General features: G+C 38.2%; 1 long non-coding RNA gene across 1 annotated transcript in view; it reads right to left on the bottom strand.

The window, feature by feature from the left end:
- Positions 1–3,852: 3,852 nt before the first annotated feature.
- The window catches only part of LOC114459065 (uncharacterized), a 38,755-nt gene continuing 16,535 nt past the window's right edge, over positions 3,853–26,072 (bottom strand). Inside the window, exons 3-5 of the long non-coding RNA XR_003673206.1 lie at positions 12,401–12,475; positions 12,110–12,220; positions 3,853–3,975 (exon numbers count right to left, since the gene is read on the bottom strand). This is a non-coding gene — a long non-coding RNA (uncharacterized LOC114459065). The remainder of the gene's footprint in view (positions 3,976–12,109; positions 12,221–12,400; positions 12,476–26,072) is intronic.

The raw sequence follows: 26,072 nt of genomic DNA, 5'->3' as shown, positions 1-26,072 counted from the left end.
ATGGCTTATCGTCAACTATTGGAGGATTTGGAGAGCTGTGCTCTCTGCAGGAGAACGTCTAAAGATGGAGCTGATCTGTGGCTCCTCCCCCAAAATATAGTGACTGATTAATGCTGTGATTGTAAATGTTGGAGCGACAGACAACGTGCACTAAAGCCATCCCAGTGCACATCCAGCTGCTGTCTGAGCCTCCATTGGTGAGTGTTACAATGATTAGAAATGATTGATCAACCTCTGATGATTTATTACAACATCTCTATGGGTCATAGAGGGATACGGTTACGTACTGAAGCTGGGGCTAATGACCCCCCTAACCAACCTGAGGACCCCCCAGGAGCAGCACTACACCTGGGTCTGTGCACGTTTAGGAAGCGTCAGTGAACACACACAATAGTTGTGCTAAAAGGCCGATGGCTGTGTGTGTTTAAAGTGAAATAGTGTGACATCATCATGTGATGATGTAATGCTGCTGTCATTCAAACAACACAGAATCACACAGATTTTAGAGAAGTTTGACCCTCAGCTCTTTAAAAAGATGATTATTGTTCATGTATCAATAAGTGAGTCTTTGTTCAGGATGTTTGTTTGTTTGTTGATCCTTGATTTCATTTATAGCTTTGGTCAGAATCTACTAGAAAAAGTCTGGTCACACATTCTTAACCTCCTATTATCCTCAAATATCACCAACACATTTTACCTTTGGGGTCAATCTGACCCCAGGAATATTTACCTCCACAAAATGATTTTTTATTGATCATTGACCAAGTTTTAGGAGGTATTTTACTAATCTAGATTACCTCTTATCTAACGCTAACTTCAAGGATTTAATCAGTGTGTGCTGGACTATGAAGCATGCTAATGTTGTACAGAGCTAAATCACCATGGTAACTTATGCTGAACCATAGTGTTGTGTTCAAGACCACACTATCCGAGACAAGACTTGCCCGAGACCAGAATGCACTGAGACCAAGGCCGAGACTACCGGGAGCCGAGACCGAGTCAAGACCAAGACCATAAATTTAAAAAAATATATAAATAAATAAAATTATGACAAGGTTCGACAGTTAAATAACATTCTCTCTTTAATTTTAGATTATTTTAAATACAATTGATGGAGAAAAAAGGTTCCTGCAAAAAATTTACTAAATTATTAAAAGTACTACTGATAAATTCACAATTATTCTACATATTTGAAAACAAGATTTTTATGTCAGCTGAATGTACAGCAAGTGTTTAAAAGTATTTCTGCCAAGAAATAAGATGGTGAAACTAAATAAAACAAACTCAAACCCTGGAACAGTCATGTGACAAATCAATCAACAGTTCTTGTTGAGAAAGATTATTATTATTCATAAATAATCTCACACTTTTACACATTAACAGTGTTACGACCCAAAAGGAATGAACATATTTATAAAGGACAGGGGGAAACCAGGATATACAAATTTAACATTTTTATTTATGTTTTTCCAGGATTGCTGGGTTTCCACTGTTTCCTGAGGAAAAAGGAGCTATCAACAAAGCCCTAAATCCCATGTCCCAAAACTAACAAAAAAACAAAGAAAGACAAGGTAACGATTTACAAAGTAAGAACTGAAAGTTGGACCTGACGAGTCAGCTAAACAGAACAAAAAGGTGCAGTGCCAGGTTAACCCTGTACAGGGCCCGCGGAGCTGAGGCCACACCCAAACTAAGAAATGAAAACCAACCCCGTCTAAACTCACCCAAAGAAAACATGAAAACAGTACTCCCGATCCCGTCAGGTCTAAACCCAAACCATAACCTTAGAATCAAAAGGATCCAGCAGTGTCCAGCTGGATTATTTTGATTGTGTCCAGCTGGACACTGCTGGATCACTGCTGGATCCACAGCCACGGCTGTGGCCTGCGGCTGTCAAACTATGACCAGACGAGCACGCGCCCACAGACGAGGCGCTACCGACAGCAGAGCGGAGTGCAGCTGAGTGGCTATCTGAAGATGGGGAGGGGCGATTTACCCTACTGCCAGCCTAGGATAGGTGCGCTGTACGTAACAACAGTATCAGCAGCTTCCTGTCTAGGTTCTTTCATTCCTGCCTTTTCTGTAACAACTGTGTTGTTTTTGGTCTGAATTATGGATTTTAATTATTTATCATTTTAAATTTGGTCGGACCAGGTTATGAAGTGGATCAGATCTGAGAGAGTTTAAAAGCTCCGCCTTCTGGTGTGCAGCACTAACAATGTTGCTCTTCACTGTCGTCATGGATATAAATTCATGATAATTATTTAATCAATCAATCAATCAATCAATCAAATTGTATTGTATTTATAAAAAGAAGCTCCTTTCACACAGCAAGTATAAGATCATAAGATGTTCCTCCTGTAAAGACACTCTGCCAGTTTTCTCCATTGTAGTGATTGGTCAGACGCTGTAAGCTCCACCCCTTTCATGTGAACGTGCACGTACCCAGGCTGAAAACACTTGGGTATAATTACCGTGTTGTTATCAACCTTCGTAGGACAGCTTCTCTCTGACAGGGAATGTTTGGTTAGTTGAAGCTAACAGATTAATCCAGGATATAATAATCTAGATTAGTAGCATAGGGCCTTAGTGTCAGACACTTTGTTTATTTGTTGAATCCATAAATAAGGCCTTGATAATAAACAATGACCTGTTCTCTAGCGCCACCATCAGGTCAAACATTTATATTACAATTAATTTATCTGGAATAGTTTTCATCTAAATATTTTCTAATGTGTGGTGAACATTTATGACTCTCACACAATGAACCATAGTGATTGATGTTGGTGACCCCCCCCTGCTCCCCGCTCCCCCCTTATAGACATTTATTTACTTATTTTGATTTCTTTTTTGTAAAATATATAATAATAATAAAAACTCAAATTGTGAACAGAAACAATTATTCATTCACACCAGTCATACTAGTGGTGGTAAGCTACATTGTAGCCACAGGTGCCCTGGGGCAGATTGACAGAAGTGTGGCTACCATTTGGTGCCTACAGCCCCTCTGACCACCACCATCATTCATACACAGTTCATACACATTCCTATGGAGTTATTCACTATAAAGTTTCACTCCTCTTTTAACAGTGGATGAGTTTTTATTTTATTTTTTTTTTTTTTTTACTTCATGGGTTTTTTTTATGTTTTTGTGGTTGTTTTTTGTGTGTGAGAGGTTTCACATGTTTGAAAATGAAAAAATGAAATTACTTTACTATGTCATGTATCATCTCTGCCTCTGTAGGTGTGGAGATGTAAAGTCACACACACACACACACACACACACACACACACACACACACACACACACACACACACACACACACACACACACACACACACACACACACACACACACACACACACACACACACACACACACACACACACTTTACACTAATGTGTGTAATATGTGTTCATCACAATGAAAAATACCATCATGATCATCTTATGTTTAATCAATTGTATCAAATTAATAAAAAGTCATAAAATATAAAGCAAAAAAAAGTCTATTATTTGTTGAGTGATAAACAGTGAATGAGGTCAAATTGACCCCAAGAATAATAGGAGGGTTAAAAGGATAGCTGCGACCATAAATGGTCAATTGGAGGCGTGTCTTAATGTAAATGAGCCTGAACATGTGCTAGCTTTAGAACAGGTGGGATTAATCAACACTGCTGTGTGTACGACCTCTGTCCACACGCTTCATAAATACTGATTCTTTTTGTACTGGTGCACATTCTACATTTCATTGGTCTGAACGTATTTAGAACCAGTTCTATGAACGGATCAATAAATGAGGCCCCTGGACCATCAGGAAGACAACCAGCAACCTTCTTTATGTGGACTCACTGTGGGTCAGTAGATGGACCACCTTTGAAGACAATGGGTACATCCATGGACTGGTCACTTCTATAGGACACACAGCTGGGTCCAGGTCCAGATCCAGATCCAGATGTGAGCTGCTTCCTGGTCCTGGAACACACACACAAAGACTGAGAGTGTAACACTGATGTGTATGTGTGTGTGTGTGTGTGCGTTTCCACTCAGGTGTGCTGCATTACCAATCAACCAATAAAAACAATGAAACATCAACCAGCGGTGGGTAGAGTAAAAGTACTATTACTTCATAATATATAATTACTCAGGTAGAAGGAAAAGTACTCGTAAAAAAAAACTCAAGTAGTGAGTAACTTCAGATGATATTTATTACTTCAAAAACAAACCATCACTCTCTGAATGAGAGGCTTGGATATATTCATTAAAACATATGTAGGGAAATTATGGTTTATTTAGCTCTTAACAACCTGTAAATATTACACTAAACTAAACCCAGTGAAATATAATAGAAGTTTAATAGATCTCTAGTTTCTAAAGAAATTAAAAGAAGATATATAGAAAACAATTTCCATCTTAAAGTGTAAACCTTACAATCAAACCAGGACCTTCTATTGGCTGTCTCTGTGTAACCAATAGTTGTCACTGGTACTAAGTGATAGACCCTCCAATTGGAGGCAAACTTCATTTAAAAAAGCATATATATAGGCTTTTTTTTTTAAATTGAAAATGTTAATGGAGAAATCTTGTTGATGTGAGGAATTTGGATATTTACAAAAAATAGAGCGAGAGTTTAAGGACGTCACATTCTGTCAGAGTGAACAGAACCAGAACTGAAATCTGCACCTGGTTTCCCTCCACAGGTCCTGGACCTGAGGTTTATTCCATAAAGCAGGTTATGTTCTGTGGGGGGCGAAATAATTAGTTCATATATTTTAATCCTTAAGCCTTGGGTAACTTTCCATTGTGTGATTTTCATGTCTTCAACTTTGCTGGGTCAAACTGTCCAAAGCACTCTGTGTGCGCACATGATATCTCCCCATAACAATAATCGCACAAGGACACATAGGCACTCACATGCTCACACAGTTCACATGCACACCCCATACACATACATTCACACACACACACACGAACACATAAAACGCACACTTCTCCGCAATCAGATACCGGGGGAACAGACTGTTTTGACTCAAAGGAGTAACTGTCTTTCTTTTTCCTCCTCTGTCCTCACCTCCTCCCTCTATCTCTATCTCCTGGGGGGAGGAGGGAGGGGGAATGAGGGGAATATACGTGTTGGATCCACTCAATCATCGGACCTCCGGCCGGGACGGTCACTTCTTTTGTTCCATCTTGTACTTTTTAACTTAGTTTAGAATAAACCTTTTTTTATAAAACCATCAATGCTTCTCCTGGACTCCATCATTCAACCAGAGCAATAAATCATGTCTCCAAATGAGGTCAACCGTAAATTCAGCCGTAACAGTTCAAACTCTGAGTATGTTCAGGCTGAAATGAGGGAAACTCTGAGTATCTCATTCCTAAACGTGAGGTATGTTCTTCTCTGAGTATGTTACCATAGCAACATTGTCCGTGAACTAAACCTGGTCGCTGGCAGGTTTTATCAAAGAAACCCTGGGTTTCTACCTGGCTCTGCCCACCTGAACACCATTTCTGAACACTTTAATGAACCTTAACAATTTTCTTTGAAACACATTAGTAACATCACACACCACAGACGTGTTCACATCATTACTAATGTTGTGTTGATTTACTTTTTTTTTGTTTTTGTGCAAATGCTAGTTTTCTTTCTAACATTGTGGATACAGATCATTAAGTGAAAGACACTGAGAGGTTGATCTACATTAAAACATCTACTGACGTCTGTAGTAAAGTTCTCTGAATACAAACCTGTGGATAATATAAAGGAGGAGATGATGATTTAAATAAATCCACTTTTAAGGCTTGATTGTTGTTTTATATTGTTATACAGTTAAATCTGTAGATCAGACATCTATGAAGTTATGATGGCACAGTGAATTGTGCCGCTGCTCTTGGTAGTAAAGGGTCGTGGGTTCATGTCCTGCTTCAGTGTTTTTTTATGACATTTTTTAGGACGTAGAGATGACTGTGGCGACAATATTACATTAAAAATCAATATAATTGATTCGATATCAAGCGGCATTTACTGACTTTATATCCAGTGTAACAGGAGGACATCCTATGCTGCTGACATGTCTCCTCAGACACATTTTATTCATGTTATTCACCACTCTTCACGTCCCTGAAGCAATAAAATGATGAAGGGACCAAAAAGTGTGACTAATTACAGGTGATTTAAGCCACTATAGTCACTGAAGACTGAACACACCTTTAGAACAGGCTCATATTCATCAAACACCGGCTTATTTCACCCATTACGGTGAATAAATCACTCTCTTCTGTTTGGTTGTCATGGCAGCTCGAGTCATCTTCGATCCATTGATGATGGCTTTTTATCGTGCATGCACGTAAGTAACCCAAGGTTTACATACTCAGGGTTGATTAACCCACTTCATACCAGCTGTAATGGAATCAGATAAACAGAGTTTCCCATCACATGGTATGTTGACCCAGAGTTTATGGATAAACTCAGAGTTTGTTAAACCTTCCTTTATGGAATACCCCTCAGGTCTACACACACAATAAGATTAACCTTATTTTGAACGTTTTAAAGACGTGAAATAAGTGTTTATCTCTGGCTCTCTTCCTACAATAAATAAATAAATACATAAATAACCAAAGAACAAACATGGATTGGTGTCGTATGTGTTTATCTGTTCTGTCTTTGATGGAATATATATTTATTTTTTATTATTATTATTATTATAGCCAAGACGAAGCAACAATTTATCAAGTGAACGTGATGCCGTCGTTTAGTACAACCATTATAATGAAGATCTCTGTCAATAGAGACGCATCTTAACTGATCAGATTTATTGATCTCTTTGTTAAGACAAATAAAGTTGCATGTACCGAGAGTCCATTTCTCCTGTTCTTCTTCTTCTGATTTTTTTTAAAAAGTAGTTTCCTCTTCTTCTTCTGCGTTGTTGGAGGTGGTTTGGTTGGAAAACAAGGAGTCTTATAAGCGTGTGTTTTATTAATAAGTCATATGACATAGTTAAATCATACCTGTCAAGTTTTGGATTTGAAAATAAGGGAAATTTTCTGGTGCCCACTACGAGTCGTCCCACCCTCCCAACTAAGCTCCAGTATCCCATATATTTTAAGATAAGTGTACAATAAATCTAAAATACCCACTTATCAACCACTTACTAAATACAATGATATGATTATAATCTGGTAGGTCGACCTTTATTAACATTAAAATACTGTGAACATTCCTACTAGGGCTGGTGATATGAACCAAAACTCATATCTCAATAAATTTTCTCAAAATGGTGAAATATGATATAAATCTAGATAATTTTATTTCAAAAAAAGTCTGACCAGAAAAACAATTCTGAGATAAATTTGCTGATGTAAAATGCTACACCAGGTACATTTATTAACAAACAGCTGATCAATATGTGACACTCATTAATCATCTAACTGAGCTTTACATGTTGTTCTGAGAAATAAAAGCAGCAACTCCTAAAACTAGTATTTTGATACATAAGTTATTATATACATAATGATACATAATATTATAAAAATTTGATACATAAGTTATTATATATATATATATATATATATAAAATATAATAGTTTTCTATATCCCCAAAATAGAAAACTCGATACATCTTGAATCTTGATATATCGTCCAGCCCTAATTCCTAAATTATAAAACAGCCTAAATAAAAACATAAATGTGTATATGAAGCACATGTGTTTATTTAATATACTTACAGTTTATATACAAGTCAACACATTGTATATTTACTGTTAATTTCACGTTGCTTGTCTTTGGTCTTCTTAAATTCTGGTCCACTTAGAATCCAGTAGGTGGCGGTAATGCACTGGTCTCAGTTGCAAACTGCCATAAAACATCAAAAAAGCTGACTCCAGACATGTCACTCATCTCTGTAGTAACTATTGTGTAATACAGTAGTATTGTTTTGTTAGAATGGTTTATTATTCATGGTTTATTTGTGTGTAATACTATAATTGTATATTTTTATACTCATTAATCCTGTTAATAAAAAACATTCTCAGTCAGCTCAACTTTTTTCAAAGCCCCACAGGACAAAAACAAACTGTTTTAAAACGTCTGATTTCAATTTAATCTAAATGGAACAAATCAGATATAAATAACTAGGACACTCATATTTACACTAAAATGCCAGTTTGACCCAAAAGTCTAAATCATTAACAAATAAAAATAATTATATTTTAAAAATTAAACTTCACACACGTTAAACAACTCCCATAGACACACCTAATCAAATAAACAGACACCATAGACCCATAAATGATCAATAATAATGAATAAATCAATAATCCTAAACATAATTGTTGCTTTAAATCACCAGTAAATGTCATCTTTAACTAATAAACTGATCATGTGATTTGTAAATGTAAAACATCTTCTAATTAAATAAATACTGTAACTTTTGAAATCTGTGCTTTGACTAATAAAGGTTTTCCTGCATGTACGTCTTTATCTGTGATGAGCTCATGTTTGACCCTGACAATCACTAATGTTTGACGTATCATAACTAAAGAAGTCACATGACCCAGCCATGTGCCAGGCAAAGGAGAAGAAACACCAGATAACATAGAATAAAATGCTCAGAAATCTAGGTTCGAGGCCCAGGGAGTGAGACGACCCTGAGGACCACAGCTGTGTTCTAGATGAGTGTCTGTTCTTCTATTGATTTATTATTGTTGTTGATTCATTTCTGTTCATCTGTAATAAATGAATTGATTGATTCAGAAAAACCTCTGACTATGTCTGTGTGTATGTAATCTCAGGTACTGAACATGAGAGGATGTGAGAACAGTTTCCACGGACAGTTGACGACTCACTTTACCTGCTGTTTATTCTGTCCATGAGCTATGCTGCTGATACATAAACATCACAGTAAACACTTTAGTCTGAACCTATTGCTAACGGCATACTAAACTTACTCTTGGTATTTATATAAATAGTAGTTTTTATAGTCTATACCTCAGGTAAGATTTTTAGGCACAAAGAGTGGACTTATCCTTAATATTTCAGATGTTTATATTGTTATCTTGTTTATCCTTTTTTATTCCTTTTCTATACTGGTTCCCCACTGTGGGATGAATAAATATGACTCTGTACTTGTCATTAACCAGTAGTAATAATTAGAAATACTGTAGTAACTGTAAGAATGTAATAAGTTATCACAATGTTCCCACTCACTTCACTAGTCACTTTCTACTATTTATTTTGTCCATATCTTTCATAGCCTTCACTGAAAATATTCCTCTGGAAGCTGAATTACAGAGTGTAGGGCAAGGGTCACCAACCTTTCTGAAACTGTGAGCTACTTCATAGGTACTGTATAGTCCAAAGGGCTACCAGTTAGAAAAGCATGTCTTTAATACTATATTTTGTCCCTTTATTAGAGGGTTAGATAATAAGGAAGGCCAGCAGTAACTTAAAAATGTAAGAAATCTTAATGTATGTAATTGTTTCATTTTCATGACATTTTGTAGAAAACAAACAACTTTTACCTATTCGCATAACGTAACATTTGTAAAATGTAACAATTGTCATATTTTACAAAAATCCACCTTGCATTTTTTTAAATAATCTTATATATATCCTATTATATATAACAACACATACACCAAATCTGCAACATGTAAAAGCATTTGTGATGATGTTTCAGTTAAAATAAACATTTAAAGATGGTTTATTTAACACTAAAACTTTATAAATGTTTATTATATTTAGTAGTATTTAACTCTACTTAGTAATAACTACATCTATTATATGTATTTATCTTTGTGAGTTTGAATCTTGGAAAGTAAATCAGATTTTAGATGGAGCTCATTGGTAACTAGAGCTCTTGAGGCCCCCTCACATGGTCCTACGTGTTGGTGACCCCTGGTGTAGGGCATATACAATTAGGACAATTTTAATTATGCTTTTAATTTAAGATATGTACCAGATTTGTTCTTTACTAAATATTTACAGCCATTTAAATTTGTTTCATTATCTTGTTGAGTTCTCTTTTTATTCCTATTGATAAGACAAATGTTCAGAGTAATGTGGTGGTTTTCTTGAGAAAATAAGCTTTTTAATAACGTATAACACTCCATGGTAGTTCATATTAAATTAAAAACTGTTCAGTGCAACATTTAAGTGTTTTAATGTTTTTTCATCCACCTTAAATGTGTCAACTTTTTCATTAAAACGATCTTTGTTTTATATTTTCATATATCTATATACATTTAAATGCTTTTATATTTGGTAAATTTATAACTCAAAGCAGTCTCAAAACTATGTAGGACATTATTGTTTATTTCATCTGATATATATATTTAAAAAAACATCCACAGTGACAGGAGGTGTCACCACCTTGTTTTCCTTACACATCTGGCAGCCGAAGAAGCGGTGGGCATTCTTGTTTCAGATAGGGGGTGTTCCCGAGATAAACGGAAATGCCCATTTTTGGCCGCAGATGGACGATATTGAGTTTTAGGGGGTATGTTACTAATCTAAATTACCTCTTATCTAACGCTAACTTCCAGGATTTAATCAGTGTGTGCTGGACTACAAAGCTCGCTAACATTTTACGGAGCTAAATCACCATGGTAACTTATGCTGAAAGGCTAGCCTGCTCGGCACCAGGTTTTTCTCTGTCTAGGATTTTAGCGAGTGATAAAGTCCCGCCTCCTGACCAATCAGATCTCTTAGAAATCAGTCAACCAATTAATTAATCAATGAACTTGTATTTATAAAAAGAAGCTCATTTCATACAGCAAGTGTAAGAACATTAGCTCCTCCTCCTGTAAATACGCTCTGCCAGTTTTCTCCATTGTAGTGATTGGTCAGACACTGCAAGCTCCACCCCTTTCATGTGAACGTGCACGTACCCAGGCTGAAAACACTTGGCTATAATTAGCGTGTTGTTATCGACCTTCGTAGGACAGCTTCTCTCTGACAGGGAATGTTTGGTTAGTTGAAGCTAACAGATTAATCCAGGATATAATAATCTAGATTAGTAGCATAGGGCCTTAGTGTCAGACACTTTGTTTATTTGTTGAATCCATAAATAAGGCCTTGATAACAAACATTGCCCTGTTCTCTAGCGCCACCATCAGGACAAACTTCTATATTATAATTAATTTATCTGGAATAGTTTTCATCTAAATATTTTCTAGTGTGTGGTGAACATTCATGACTCTCAAAATGAATCATAGTGATTGATGTTGGTGACCACCCCGTGCCCCCCACCCCCCATCGACACACACACACACTCCCCGCTCCCCTCTTATAGACATTTATTTACTTATTTCTATTTCTTTTTTGAAACATATATAATATTAATAATAAAAACTCAAAGCGTGAACAGAAACAATTATTCCTTCACACCAGTCATACTAGTGGTGGTAAGCTACATTGTAGCCACAGGTGCCCTGGGGCAGACTGACAGAAGTGTGGCTACCATTTGGTGCCTACGGCCCTCTGACCACCACCATCATTCATACACAGTTCATACACATTCCTATGGAGTTATTCACTATAAAGTTTCACTCCTCTTTTAACAGTGGATGAGTTTTTATTTATTTATTTTTTTAATTAATGTGTTATATTGTTTTTGTGGTTGTTTTTTGTGTGTGAGGGGTTTCACATGTTTGAAAATGAAAAAATGAAATATCAGTTTTACTTTATAATGTCATGTATCAACTCTGCCTCTGTAGGTGTGGAGATGTAAAGTCACACACACACACGTTTTACATCAATGTGTGTAATATGTGTTCATCACAATGAATAAATATCATCATGATCATCTTATGGTTAATTAATTGTATCAAATTAAGAAAAGTCATGAAATATCAAGCAAAATAAAGGGGCGTGTCTTAATGTAAATGATCCTGAACATGTGCTAGCTTTAGAACAGGTGGGATTAATCAACACTGCTGTGTGTACGACCTCTGTCCACACGCTTCATAAATACTGATTCTTTTTGTACTGGTGCACATTCTACATTTCATTGGTCTGAACGTATTTAGAACCAGTTCTATGAACGGATCAATAAATGAGGCCCCTGGACCATCAGGAAGACAACCAGCAACCTTCTTTATGTGGACTCACTGTGGGTCAGTAGATGGACCTCCTTTGAAGTTAAGGAGTCTGCCCATGGACCGGTCACTTCTAAAGGACACACAGCTGGGTCCAGGTTCAGGTGTGAGTTGCTTCCTGGTCCTTGAAAACACACACACACACACGCACACACACACACACACACACACACACACACACACACACACACACACACACACACACACACACACACACACACACACACACACACACACACACACACACACACAGTGTAACACTGATGTACAGAGGTGTGAGTGCTGAGCTCTGACGTGGTCTCACCTCTGATCTTCAGTCTGGATCTCATGTTGTTCCTTCACCGTGTCCTGATCCATCTCCACGTCATGAGATGATGAGCTGAAGATATGAGTGTGAGACAGACAGCGCTACCTGAGTATCATGGTAAAGAGTGTAAACACAAATTAGAGAAGATAAAAGATGTCAAAGCTCTGAGTTTCACAACAGATATCTGGAACTCTGAAGTTTAACAGCACACAGAGAGTTAGTGCTATACACTGTGATGCTAACTCTAAATGCTACACGCTGTGATGATAATGCTAGATGCTACACACTCTGATGCTAACACTAAATGCTACACACTGTGATGCTAATGCTAAATGCTACACACTGTGATGCTATCGCTAAATGCTACACACTGTGATGCTAACGCTAAATGCTACACACTCTGATTCTAACACTAAATGCTACACACTGTGATGCTAACGCTAAATGCTACACACTGTGATGCTAACACTAAATGCTACACACTGTGATGCTATCGCTAAATGCTACACACTGTGATGATAACGCTAAATGCTACACACTGTGATGCTAACGCTAAATGCTACACACTGTGATGCTAACTCTAAATGCTACACACTGTGATGCTAACGCTAAATGCTACACACTGTGATGCTAATGCTAAATGCTACACACTGTGATGCTAACACTAAATGCTACACACTGTGATGCTAATGTTAAATGCTACACACTGTGATGCTAACGCTAAATGCAACACACTGTGATGCTAATGCTAAATGCTACACACTGTGATGCTAACACTAAATGCTACACACTGTGATGATAACGTTAAATGCTACACACTGTGATGCTAACGCTAAATGCTACACACTGTGATGCTAATGCTAAATGCTACACACTGTGAGGATAACGCTAAATGCTACACACTCTGATTCTAACACTAAATGCTACACACTGTGATGCTAACTCTAAATGCTACACGCTGTGATGATAATGCTAGATGCTACACACTCTGATGCTAACACTAAATGCTACACACTGTGATGCTAATGCTAAATGCTACACACTGTGATGCTAACGCTAAATGCTACACACTGTGATGCTAACGTTAAATGCTACACACTGTGATGCTAACGCTAAATGCTACACACTGTGATGCTAATGCTAAATGCTACACACTGTGAGGATAACGCTAAATGCTACACACTGTGATGCTAACGCTAAATGCTACACACTGTGATGCTAATGCTAAATGCTACACACTGTGATGCTAACGCTAAATGCCACACACTGTGATGCTAACACTAATTGGTACATACTGTGATGCTAATGCTAACACCAGCTATGCTTTTCAATTTATTTTTACATTTTAAATTGCACTAAACTATTTTGAAGAGCTGATTTATGTTTATTAGTGAGGATGCAGTAGGCATCCTCACTATTGTTTTCCCTATACTTTATTATAGTTAGTGAGGATGCAGTAGGCATCCTCACTATTGTTTTCCCTATACTTTATTATAGTTATTATTATTATTATTATTATTCTTCTTCCGTCTTACTCTAACTACTCCCGCATTTTTCAACCAATTTCAACGATTTTTGTCTCAAACTGTTCAACTATTTTCTGGACATTATGCTATGTTCTGATTTTTTTTAAACTTTTCAACTTTTTGAATTATTTCCGGTGAAATTTTTGGCTCTAGTCCACTAACATTGGAAACTATGGTATACTTGGCACTCCTTCGGCGGCCATTTTGCTAAACCTTTGACATGTTCAGCTACTACAACCCATCACAACTTTTTCAACCTGTTTCAACTCATTTTAACTTTTTCAACCAGTTTCAACTTCTTTCAACTTTTTTCAACTTCTTTCAACTTCTTTCAACCAATTTGAAATTTTTCAACCAATTTGAAATTGTTCAACCAAATTTCAAATTTTTTCAAATTTTTCAACCAATTTCAACTTTTTTCAACTTTTTCACTGATTTCAACTTTTTTCAACTTCTACAACAGATTTCACCTTTTTCAAATATTCTGCTCTTCATTATCACTCGTCCTCTTCATTACAAATTCACCTTCAGTGTGGAGTTTGCAGGTTCTCATTTCTCACCTACAACTTTAAACTTTAACTGTTTGGCCATTTTTCAACCGATTTTCACCATTCAAACTTTGAATTGTGTCAAAAATTCACCTCTTCATCATCACCCATCCTCTTCATCATCAATTCACCTTTAGTGTGGGGTTTGCAGGTTCTCATTCAGACTCAGAACTTAGTTCTTTCACAGCTCAGCCATTTTCCAACGGATTTCAACATTTCAAACTTTGACATGTTCAGCTGTTTGTTCACTTTCAGGTCATACTGGGATTTTTAAACACACTACTGTGTGAACTGGACTTCTAACTGGTTTAACTGGTTTTCCCCTTCAAACTGGGATTTATACACATACTGCTGTCTAAACTGGACTTCTAAATGGTTACACTGCTTTTTCCCTTCATACTGGGGTTTGTACACATACTACTGTATAAACTGGACTTCTAACTGGTGGTACTGGTTTTTCAAGGTTTACTGGTTTTACTGTTTACTGGGCTAATGTTAATGGTAGTGTAAAGCTAATGCTAGGATAATGGTAATACAAGGCTATTGCTAATGCTAGGCTATTGCTAATGCTAGGCTATTGCTAATACTAGGCTAATGCTAATGCTAGGACAATGTTAAAGCTAGCACAATACTAATGCTAGCACAATGCTAATGCCAGCGCAATGCTAATGCCAGCGCAATGCTAATGCTAGCGCAATGCCAATGTTAGCGCAATGCTAAGAGTAGCGCAATGCTAATGCTAGCGCAATGCTAATGCTAGCGTAATGCTAATGCTAGCACAATGCTAATGCTAGCGCAATGCTAATGTTAGCGCAATGCTAGCGTAATGTTAATGCTAGCGCAATGACAATGTTAACGCAATGCTAATGCCAGTGCAATGCTAATGCCAGCGCAATGCTAATGCTAGCGCAATGCTAATGCTAGCGCAATGCTAATAGTAGCACAATGCTAATGCTAGCGTAATGCTAATGCTAGCGTAATGCTAACACAATGCTAATGCTAGCGCAATGCTAATGCTAGCACAGTGCTAATACTAGCACAATAATGCTAGCACAATGCTAATGTTAGCGCAATGCTAATGTTAGAGCAATGCTAATGCTAGCGCAATGCTAATGCTAGCGCAATGCTAATGCTAGCGTAATGCTAGCGCAATGCTAATGCTAGCGCAATGCTAATGTTAGCGCAATGCTAATGCTAGCGCAATGCTAATGTTTGTGCAATGCTAGCGCAATTCTAATGCTAGCGCAATGTTAATGCTAGCACAATGCCAATGTTAGCGCAATGCTAATGCTAGCACAATACTAATGCTAGCACAATGCTACTGCTAGCACAATGTTAATGCTAGCGCAACGCTAATGCTAGCGCAATACTAATGCTAGCGCAATGCTAATGCCAGCGCAATGCTAATGCTAGCGCAATGCCAATGCTAGCGCAATGCTAATAGTAGCACAATGTTAATGTTAGCGCAATGTTAATGCTAGCGCAATGCTAATGCTAATGCTAGCACACTGCTAATGCTAGCACAATGCTAATGCTAATGCTAGCGCAATGCTAATGCTAATGCTAGCGCAATGCTAATGCTAGCGCAATAATAATGCTAGCGCAATGCTAATGCTAATGCTAGCGCAATGCTAATGCTAGCACAAAGCTAATGTTAGCGCAAAGCTAATGTTAGCGCAATGTTAATGCTAGCGCAACGCTAATGCTAGCGCAATACTAATGCTAGCGCAATGCTAATGCCAGCGCAATGCTAATGCTAGCGCAATGCCAATGCTAGCGCAATGCTAATGATAGCGCAATGCTAATGATAGCGCAATGCTAATGTTTGCTCAATGCTAGCGCAATTCTAATGTTAGCGCAATGCTAATGTTAGCACAATGCCAATGTTAGCGCAATGCTAATGCTAGCACAATGCTAATGCTATCGCAACGCTAATGCTAGTACAATGCTAATGCTAGCACAATGCTAATGCTAGCACAATGCTAATGCTAGCGCAATGCTAATGCTAGCACAATGTTAATGCTAGCGCAACGCTAATGCTAGCGCAACGCTAATGCTAGCACAATGCTAATGCTAGCGCAATGCTAATGTTCAAATTTTTCAACCCATTCCAACTTCTTTCAACTTTTTTCAACTTTCTTCAATTTTTTTCAACTAAAACAAACTTCTTTCAACTTTTTCAACCAAAACCAACTTCTTTCAACTTTTTCAACCGCATTGCTAATATTAATATTCTGCTCTTCATCATCACTCCTCCTCTTCATCACCAATCCTCCTCTTGTGAGGAGTTTGCAGGTTCTCTTTTCAAACCTCAGTTTGTCTTGATCTTTTGAAACATCCTTTAAATCCCTTAAAATGTTTTTCTTCTCTGTCAACTTCTTGCTTTTCTTTTAACATTTATCAACATTACTTCTGCATATATCCATGCAAATATTCAAGCATGTTTTAAAATAATTCATTGTTTTTCCAATTATTTTTTTTTTTAACATTATTCAACATGCCTTCAGCCTGTCTCCATTCAGCATTTTAGAGTTTCTAGATTGCCCAGTACGAGTGAGTGAGTGGATGCCTGTGCGTGTGTATGTCGTGTATGCCAGGGTGCACCCCTGCCTAGCACCCAATGAGAGCTGGAAATAGGCACCAGCGGACACAAGCTCCCAGCAGACGGGGGTCTCCCAGCAGACAGCCAGCAGACCCCCGTGACCATGAAAAAGAGCAAACAGGTCAAAAAATTGATGGATAGATCTTCTCTATTCTCTCATGCAGCGTACTGCATCCTCACTTGCATTTCCTTCAGGAAATGCAAAAATTCTAGTTAGTGAGGATGCAGTAGGCATCCTCACTATTGTTTTCCCTATACTTTATTATAGTTATTATTATTATTATTCTTCTTCCGTCTTACTCTAACTACTCCCGCATTTTTCAACCAATTTCAACGATTTTTGTCTCAAACTGTTCAACTATTTTCTGGACATTATGCTATGTTCTGATTTTTTTTAAACTTTTCAACTTTTTTAATTATTTCCGGTGAAATTTTTGGCTCTAATCCACTAACATTGGAAACTATGGTATACTTGGCACTCCTTCGGCGGCCATTTTGCTAAACCTTTGACATGTTCAGCTACTACAACCCATCACAACTTTTTCAACCTGTTTCAACTCAATTTAACTTTTTCAACCTGTTTCAACTTCTTTCAACTTTTTTCAACTTCTTTCAACTTTTTTCAACCAATTTGAAATTTTTCAACCAATTTGAAATTTTTCAACCAATTTGAAATTTTTCAACCAATTTGAAAGTGTTCAACCAATTTCAACTTCTTTCAACTTTCTTCAATTTTTTTTCAACCAAAACCAACTTCTTTCAACTTTTTCAACCGCATTGCTAATATTAATATTCTGCTCTTCATCATCACTCCTCCTCTTCATCACCAATCCTCCTCTTGTGAGGAGTTTGCAGGTTCTCATTTCACATCTCAAACTAATATCTGTAACTGCTCGGTCATTCTTTAAGCGATTTCCACCATTCAAACTTTCCCATGTTTCAAATATTCTGCTCTTCGTCATCACTCCTCCTCTTCATCACAAATTCACCTTCAGTGTGGAGTTTGCAGGTTCTCATTTCTCACCTACAACTTTAAACTTTAACTGTTTGGCCATTTTTCAACCGATTTCCACCATTCAAACTTTGAATTGTGTCAAAAATTCACCTCTTCATCATCACCCATCCTCTTCATCACAAATTTTCCTTTAGTGTGGGGTTTGCATGTTCTCATTCAGACTCAGAACTTAGTTCTTTCACAGCTCAGCCATTTTCCAATGGATTTCAACATTTCAAACTTTGACATGTTCAGCTGTTTGTTCACTTTCAGGTCATACAGGGATTTTTAAACACACTACTGTATGAACTGGACTTCTAACTGGTTTAACTGGTTTTCCCCTTCAAACTGGGATTTTGACACATACTGCTGTCTAAACTGGACTTCTAACTGGTTACACTGCTTTTTCCCTTCATACTGGGGTTTGTACACATACTACTGTATAAACTGGACTTCTAACTGGTGGTACTGGTTTTTCAAGGTGTACTGGTTTTACTGTTTACTGGGCTAATGTTAATGGTAGTGTAATACTAATGCTAGGGTAATGGTAATACAAGGCTATTGCTAATGCTAGGCTATTGCTAATGCTAGGCTATTGCTAATACTAGGCTAATGCTAATGCTAGGTTAATGTTAATGCTAGGACAATGTTAAAGCTAGCACAATACTAATGCTAGCACAATGCTAATGCCAGCGCAATGCTAATGCTAGCGCAATGCTAATGCTAGCGCAATGCCAATGCTAGCGCAATGCTAATAGTAGCACAATGCTAATGCTAGCGCAATGCTAATGCTAGCGTAATGCTAATGCTAGCGCAATGCTAATGCTAGCGCAATGCTAGCGTAATGCTAGCGCAATGCTAATGCTAGCGCAATGCTAATGCTAGCGCAATGCTAATGCTAGCGCAATGCTAAAGCTAGCACAATGCTAATGTTAGCGCAATGCTAATACTAGCGCAATGCTAATGCTAGCACAATGCCAATGTTAGCGCAATGCTAGCGCAATTCTAATTTTAGCGCAATGCTAATGCTAGCACAATGCTAATGCTAGCACAATGTTAATGCCGGCGCAATGCTAATGCTAGCGTAATGTTAATGCTAGCACAATGCTAATGCTAGCACAATGCTAATGCTAGCACAATGCTAATGCTAGCACAATGCTAATGCCGGCGCAATGCTAATGCTAGCGTAATGTTAATGCTAGCACAATGCTAATGCTAGCATAATGCTAATACTAGCGCAATACTAACGCAATGCTATTGCTAATGCTAGCACAATGCTAATGCTAGCGCAATGCTAATGCTAGCGCAATGCTAATGCTAGCACAATGCTAATGTTAGCGCACTGCTAATGTTAGAGCAATGATAATGCTAGCACAATGCCAATGTTAGCGCAATGCTAGCGCAATGCTAATGCTAGCGCAATGCTAATGCTAGCGCAATGCTAATGTTTGCGCAATGCTAGCGCAATTCTAATGCTAGTGCAATGTTAATGTTAGCACAATGCCAATGTTAGCGCAATGCTAATGCTAGCACAATGCCAATGTTAGTGCAATGCTAATGCTAGCACAATGCTAATGCTAGCGCAACGCTAATGCTAGCGCAATGCTAATGCTAGCACAATGCTAATGCTAGCGCAATGCTAATGCTAGCACAATGCTAATGCTAGCGCAATGCGAATGCTAGCGCAATGCGAATGCTAGCGCAATGCTAATGTTTGCGCAATGCTAGCACAATTCTAATGCTAGCGCAATTCTAATGCTAGTGCAATGCTAATGCTAGCACAATGCCAATGTTAGCGCAATGCTAATGCTAACACAATGCTAATGCTAGCACAATGCTAATGCTAGCGCAACGCTAATGCTAATGCTAGCACAATGCTAATGCTAGCACAATGCTAATGCTAGCACAATGCTAATGCTAGCGCAACGCTAATGCTAGCGCAATGCTAATGCTAGCACAACGCTAATGTTAGCGCAATGCTAATGTTCAAATTTTTCAACACATTCCAACTTCTTTCAACTTTTTTCAACTTTCTTCAATTTTTTTCAACTAAAACCAACTTCTTTCAACTTTTTCAACCAAAACCAACTTTTTTAAACTTTTTCAACCCATTTCAACTTCTTTCAACTTTCTTCAATTTTTTTCCACCAAAACCAACTTCTTTCAACTTTTTCAACCGCATTGCTAATATTAATATTCTGCTCTTCATCATCACTCCTCCTCTTCATCACCAATCCTCCTCTTGTGAGGAGTTTGCAGGTTCTCTTTTCAAACCTCAGTTTGTCTTGATCTTTTGAAACATCCTTTAAATCCCTTAAAATGTTTTTCTTCTCTGTCAACTTCTTGCTTTTCTTTTAACATTTTTCAACATTACTTCTGCATATATCCATGCAAATATTCAAGCATGTTTTAAAATAATTCATTGTTTTTCCAATTATTTTTTTTAACATTATTCAACATGCCTTCAGCCCGTCTCCATTCAGCATTTTGGAGTTTCTAGATTGCCCAGTACGAGTGAGTGAGTGGATGCCTGTGCGTGTGTATGTCGTGTATGCCAGGGTGCACCCCTGCCTAGCACCCAATGAGAGCTGGAAATAGGCACCAGCGGACACCAGCTCCCAGCAGACGGGGGTCTCCCAGCAGACAGCCAGCAGACCCCCGTGACCATGAAAAAGAGCAAACAGGTCAAAAAATTGATGGATAGATCTTCTCTATTCTCTCATGCAGCGTACTGCATCCTCACTTGCATTTCCTTCAGGAAATGCAAATATTCTAGTTATTATTATTATTATAATTATTCTTCTTCCGTCTTACTCTAACTACTCCCGCATTTTTCAACCAATTTCAACGATTTTTGTCTCAAACTGTTCAACTATTTTCTGGACATTATGCTATGTTCTGATTTTTTTTAAACTTTTCAACTTTTTGAATTATTTCCGGTGAAATTTTTGGCTCTAATCCACTAACATTGGAAACTATGGTATACTTGGCACTCCTTCGGCGGCCATTTTGCTAAACCTTTGACATGTTCAGCTACTACAACCCATCACAACTTTTTCAACCTGTTTCAACTCATTTTAACTTTTTCAACCAGTTTCAACTTCTTTCAAGTTTTTTCAACTTCTTTCAACTTCTTTCAACCAATTTGAAATTTTTCAACCAATTTGAAATTGTTCAACCAAATTTCAAATTTTTTCAAATTTTTCAACCAATTTCAACTTTTTTCAACTTTTTCACTGATTTCAACTTTTTTCAACTTCTACAACAGATTTCACCTTTTTCAAATATTCTGCTCTTCATCATCACTCCTCCTCTTCATCACAAATTCACCTTCAGTGTGGAGTTTGCAGGTTCTCATTTCTCACCTACAACTTTAAACTTTAACTGTTTGGCCATTTTTCAACCGATTTTCACCATTCAAACTTTGAATTGTGTCAAAAATTCACCTCTTCATCATCACCCATCCTCTTCATCACAAATTCACCTTTAGTGTGGGGTTTGCATGTTCTCATTCAGACTCAGAACTTAGTTCTTTCACAGCTCAGCCATTTTCCAACGGATTTCAACATTTCAAACTTTGACATGTTCAGCTGTTTGTTCACTTTCAGGTCATACTGGGATTTTTAAACACACTACTGTGTGAACTGGACTTCTAACTGGTTTAACTGGTTTTCCCCTTCAAACTGGGATTTATACACATACTGCTGTCTAAACTGGACTTCTAACTGGTTACACTGCTTTTTCCCTTCATACTGGGGTTTGTACTCATACTACTGTATAAACTGGACTTCTAACTGGTGGTACTGGTTTTTCAAGGTTTACTGGTTTTACTGTTTACTGGGCTAATGTTAATGGTAGTGTAATGCTAATGCTAGGATAATGGTGATACAAGGCTATTGCTAATGCTAGGCTATTGCTAATGCTAGGCTATTGCTAATACTAGGCTAATGCTAATGCTAGGACAATGTTAAAGCTAGCACAATACTAATGCTAGCACAATGCTAATGCCAGCGCAATGCTAATGCTAGCGCAATGCCAATGTTAGCGCAATGCTAAGAGTAGCGCAATGCTAATGCTAGCGCAATGCTAATGCTAGCGTAATGCTAATGCTAGCACAATGCTAATGCTAGCGCAATGCTAATGCTAGCGCAATGCTAATGCTAGCACAATGCTAATGTTAGCGCTATGCTAGCGCAATGTTAATGCTAGCTCAATGCCAATGTTAGCGCAATGCCAATACCAGCGCAATGCTAATGCCAGCGCAATGCCAATGCTAGCATAATGCTAATGCTAGCGCAATGCCAATGCTAGCGCAATGCTAATAGTAGCACAATTCTAATGCTAGCGTAATGCTAATGCTAGCGCAATGCTAACACAATGCTATTGCTAGCGCAATGCTAATGCTAGCACAATGCTAATACTAGCACAATGCTAATGCTAGCACAATGCTAATGTTAGCGCAATGCTAATGTTAGAGCAATGCTAATGCTAGCGCAATGCTAATGCTAGCGCAATGCTAATGCTAGCGCAATGCTAATGCTAGCGCAATACTAATGCTAGCATAATGCTGATGCTAGCGTAATGCTAATGCTAATGCTAGCGCAATGCTAATGCTAGCGCAATGCTAATGCTAGCACAATGCTAATGTTTGCGCAATGCTAGCGCAATTCTAATGCTAGCGCAATGTTAATGCTAGCACAATGCCAATGTTAGCGCAATGCTAATGCTATCACAATGCTAATGCTAGCACAATGCTAATGCTAGCACAATGCTAATGCTAGCACAATGCTAATGCTAGCACAATGGTAATACTAGCGCAACGCTAATGCTAGCGCAATGCTAATGCTAGCACAATGCTAATGTTCAAATTTTTCAACCCATTCCAACTTCTTTCAACTTTTTTCAACTTTCTTCAATTTTTTTCAACCAAAACCAACTTCTTTCAACTTTTTCAACCGCATTGCTAATATTATTATTCTGCTCTTCATCATCACTCCTCCTCTTCATCACCAATCCTCTTCTTGTGAGGAGTTTGCAGGTTCTCTTTTCAAACCTCAGTTTGTCTTGATCTTTTGAAACATCTTTTAAATCCCTTAAAATGTTTTTCTTCTCTGTCAACTTCTTGCTTTTCTTTTAACATTTTTCAACATTACTTCTGCATATATCCATGCAAATGTTCAAGTATGTTTTAAAATAATTCATTGTTTTTCCAATTATTTTTTTTTAACATTATTCAACATGCCTTCAGCCTGTCTCCATTCAGCATTTTGGAGTTTCTAGATTGCCCGGTACGAGTGAGTGAGTGGATGCCTGTGCGTGTGTATGTCGTGTATGCCAGGGTGCACCCCTGCCTAGCACCCAATGAGAGCTGGAAATAGGCACCAGCGGACACCAGCTCCCAGCAGACGGGGGTCTCCCAGCAGACAGCCAGCAGACCCCTGTGACCATGAAAAAGAGCAAACAGGTCAAAAAATTGATGGCTAGATCTTCTCTTTTCTCTCATGCAGCGTACTGCATCCTCACTTGCATTTCCTTCAGGAAATGCAAAAATTCTAGTTATTATTATTATTATTAGTGAGGATGCAGTAGGCATCCTCACTATTGTTTTCCCTATACTTTATTATAGTTATTATTATTATTATTAGGTTCCGATGTCCCAGAATGGGACAGAGGAACCTATTGTTTTCGCTATTATATCGTTTTATTATTATTATACCCCGCCCGCCTTTGATCGCTAATTCGACCCCCTAAAAATGCCCGAAAAGTCACCGAAATTTGCACGCACCTCAGGCCTGGCGAAAAATTTGATAATTAGGTGGCGTGAAAAAAAACGGACAGAAAACGCACGCGTAGCGTGCGTTTTCGACGCCAAAACAAACGATGGAACCACACGACCGCCAGGTCTGACCGATTTGCACGAAAATCGCCACATGTAGTCTTCGCCCCAGAATGAGCAAAAAGTTACATTGTGACCCCGCCCAAAACCAAACAGGAAGTCAGCCATCTTGGGTCAAAGGTCAAAAATGGCGTTTCGCCCTCGAAACGCATCTGCGCTATCTAGTCTGAGGGGATTCATCCGATTCGCTTAAAACTTGGCAACACCACATAGGACCCATTGAAGATGAAAAGTTATCGAAAGAATTTTTGTATCTGTCACGGTTTGGTCGTGGCGCCGCCACAAAAATGCAATGCTAATTTTTGTTAGCACGCAAAAAATTCCAAATCTCCATAACTCTGACACACAAACTTCAATCAGCTTCAAATTTCACACAAAGGACATGTGCCCAAGCTTGGTCATGTCTGTTTTGAAAAATTTCCCATCATGCCTTGTGTTTTCGACCGGTGTCATTTAAGGTCATGTACACGGTTAGCATTTAAAGGACGCCATTCTAGGAAAAAGCTTATAACTCTAGAATGCAAAGTTCAAACTGCTTCATATTTAATACACATGATGACCGTACAGCCATAAACAAAACTCGAGAACCAATTTACCCATAATGCCTTGCGTTCTCAGAGGGCGCCACTTCTGTGGTCGTCCAACACGAGCAGCTGTAGCAGAGAGACGATATGTCGTGTTGACTTCAAAACACTGTAGGATGAACCTACACAGAGTGTAGCAAATTGCTATGGAAAAAAAAACAGGCTGTGATCAGTGGGAGGGGCCTATAATGACACGGGAGAATCCTTCGCCATCAGCACGCTATAATAGGAAAATGCTTATAACGCTTCAATGCAAAGTTCAAACTGCTTCATATTTGATACACACGATCACTGTCCAGAGCTAAACAACAAACGATAACCAATTTACCCACAATGCCTTGCGTTCTCAGAGGGCGCCGCTTCTGTGGTCGTCCTACACGAGCAGCTGTAGCGGACAGACGATATGTCGTGTTGACTTCAAAACACTGTAGGATGAATCTTATTAGATGGAAGCACATTGCTATGGCAAATAGAGCAGGCTGTGAAAAGTGGGAGGGGCCTATCATGACACAGGAAAATCCCTCGCCATAACTACGCCGTTATACAAAAACGCTTATAACTCTAGAGTGCAAAGTTCAAACTGCTTCATATTTGATACACACGATGATTGTCCATCTATAAACAACGCTCGATGACCAAATTACCCATCATGGCCAGTGGGAGGGGCCTATAATCACACAGGAAAATCCTTCGCCATAACTACGCCGTTATACGAAAACGCTTGCAACTCCAGAATGCAAAGTTCAAACTGCTTCATATTTGATACACACGATCACTGTCCAGAGCTAAACAACAAATGATAACCAATTTACCCACAATGCCTTGCGTTCTCAGAGGGCGCTGCTTTTGTGGTCGTCCAACACGAGCAGCTGTAGCGGACAGACGACATGTCGTGTTGACTTCAAAACACTGTAGGATGAATCTTATTAGATGGAAGCACATTGCTATGGCAAATAGAGCAGGCTGTGAAAAGTGGGAGGGGCCTATCATGACACAGGAAAATCCTTTGCCATAACTACGCCGTTATACGAAAACGCTTACAACTCCAGGCCAATTCCCAAATCCCCAACAGTGGTATACGTGACCGTGGGTTACCGCCCCCGGCCGCTTAATCGGAACCTATGACGCCGCTCGCGGCTTTAATTATAATTATTCTTCTTCCGTCTTACTCTAACTACTCCTTCATTTTTCAACCAATTTCAACGATTTTTGTCTCAAACTGTTCAACTATTTTCTGGACATTATGCTATGTTCTGATTTTTTTTAAACTTTTCAACTTTTTGAAATATTTTCGGTGAAATTTTTGGCTCTAATCCACTAACATTGAAAACTATGGTATACTTGGCACTCCTTCGGCGGCCATTTTGCTAAACCTTTGACATGTTCAGCTACTACAACCCATCACAACTTTTTCAACCTGTTTCAACTCATTTTAACTTTTTCAACCAGTTTCAACTTCTTTCAACTTTTTTCAAATTTTTTCAACTTCTACAACAGATTTCACCTTTTTTCAACAAAT

The sequence above is a fragment of the Gouania willdenowi genome, unplaced genomic scaffold (genome assembly GCF_900634775.1).
Source record: "Gouania willdenowi unplaced genomic scaffold, fGouWil2.1 scaffold_249_arrow_ctg1, whole genome shotgun sequence".
Taxonomy (NCBI): Eukaryota; Metazoa; Chordata; class Actinopteri; order Blenniiformes; family Gobiesocidae; genus Gouania; species Gouania willdenowi.
The sequence above is the reverse complement of the archived record's forward strand: the minus strand, read 5'-3'. Positions and strand labels throughout refer to the sequence as shown.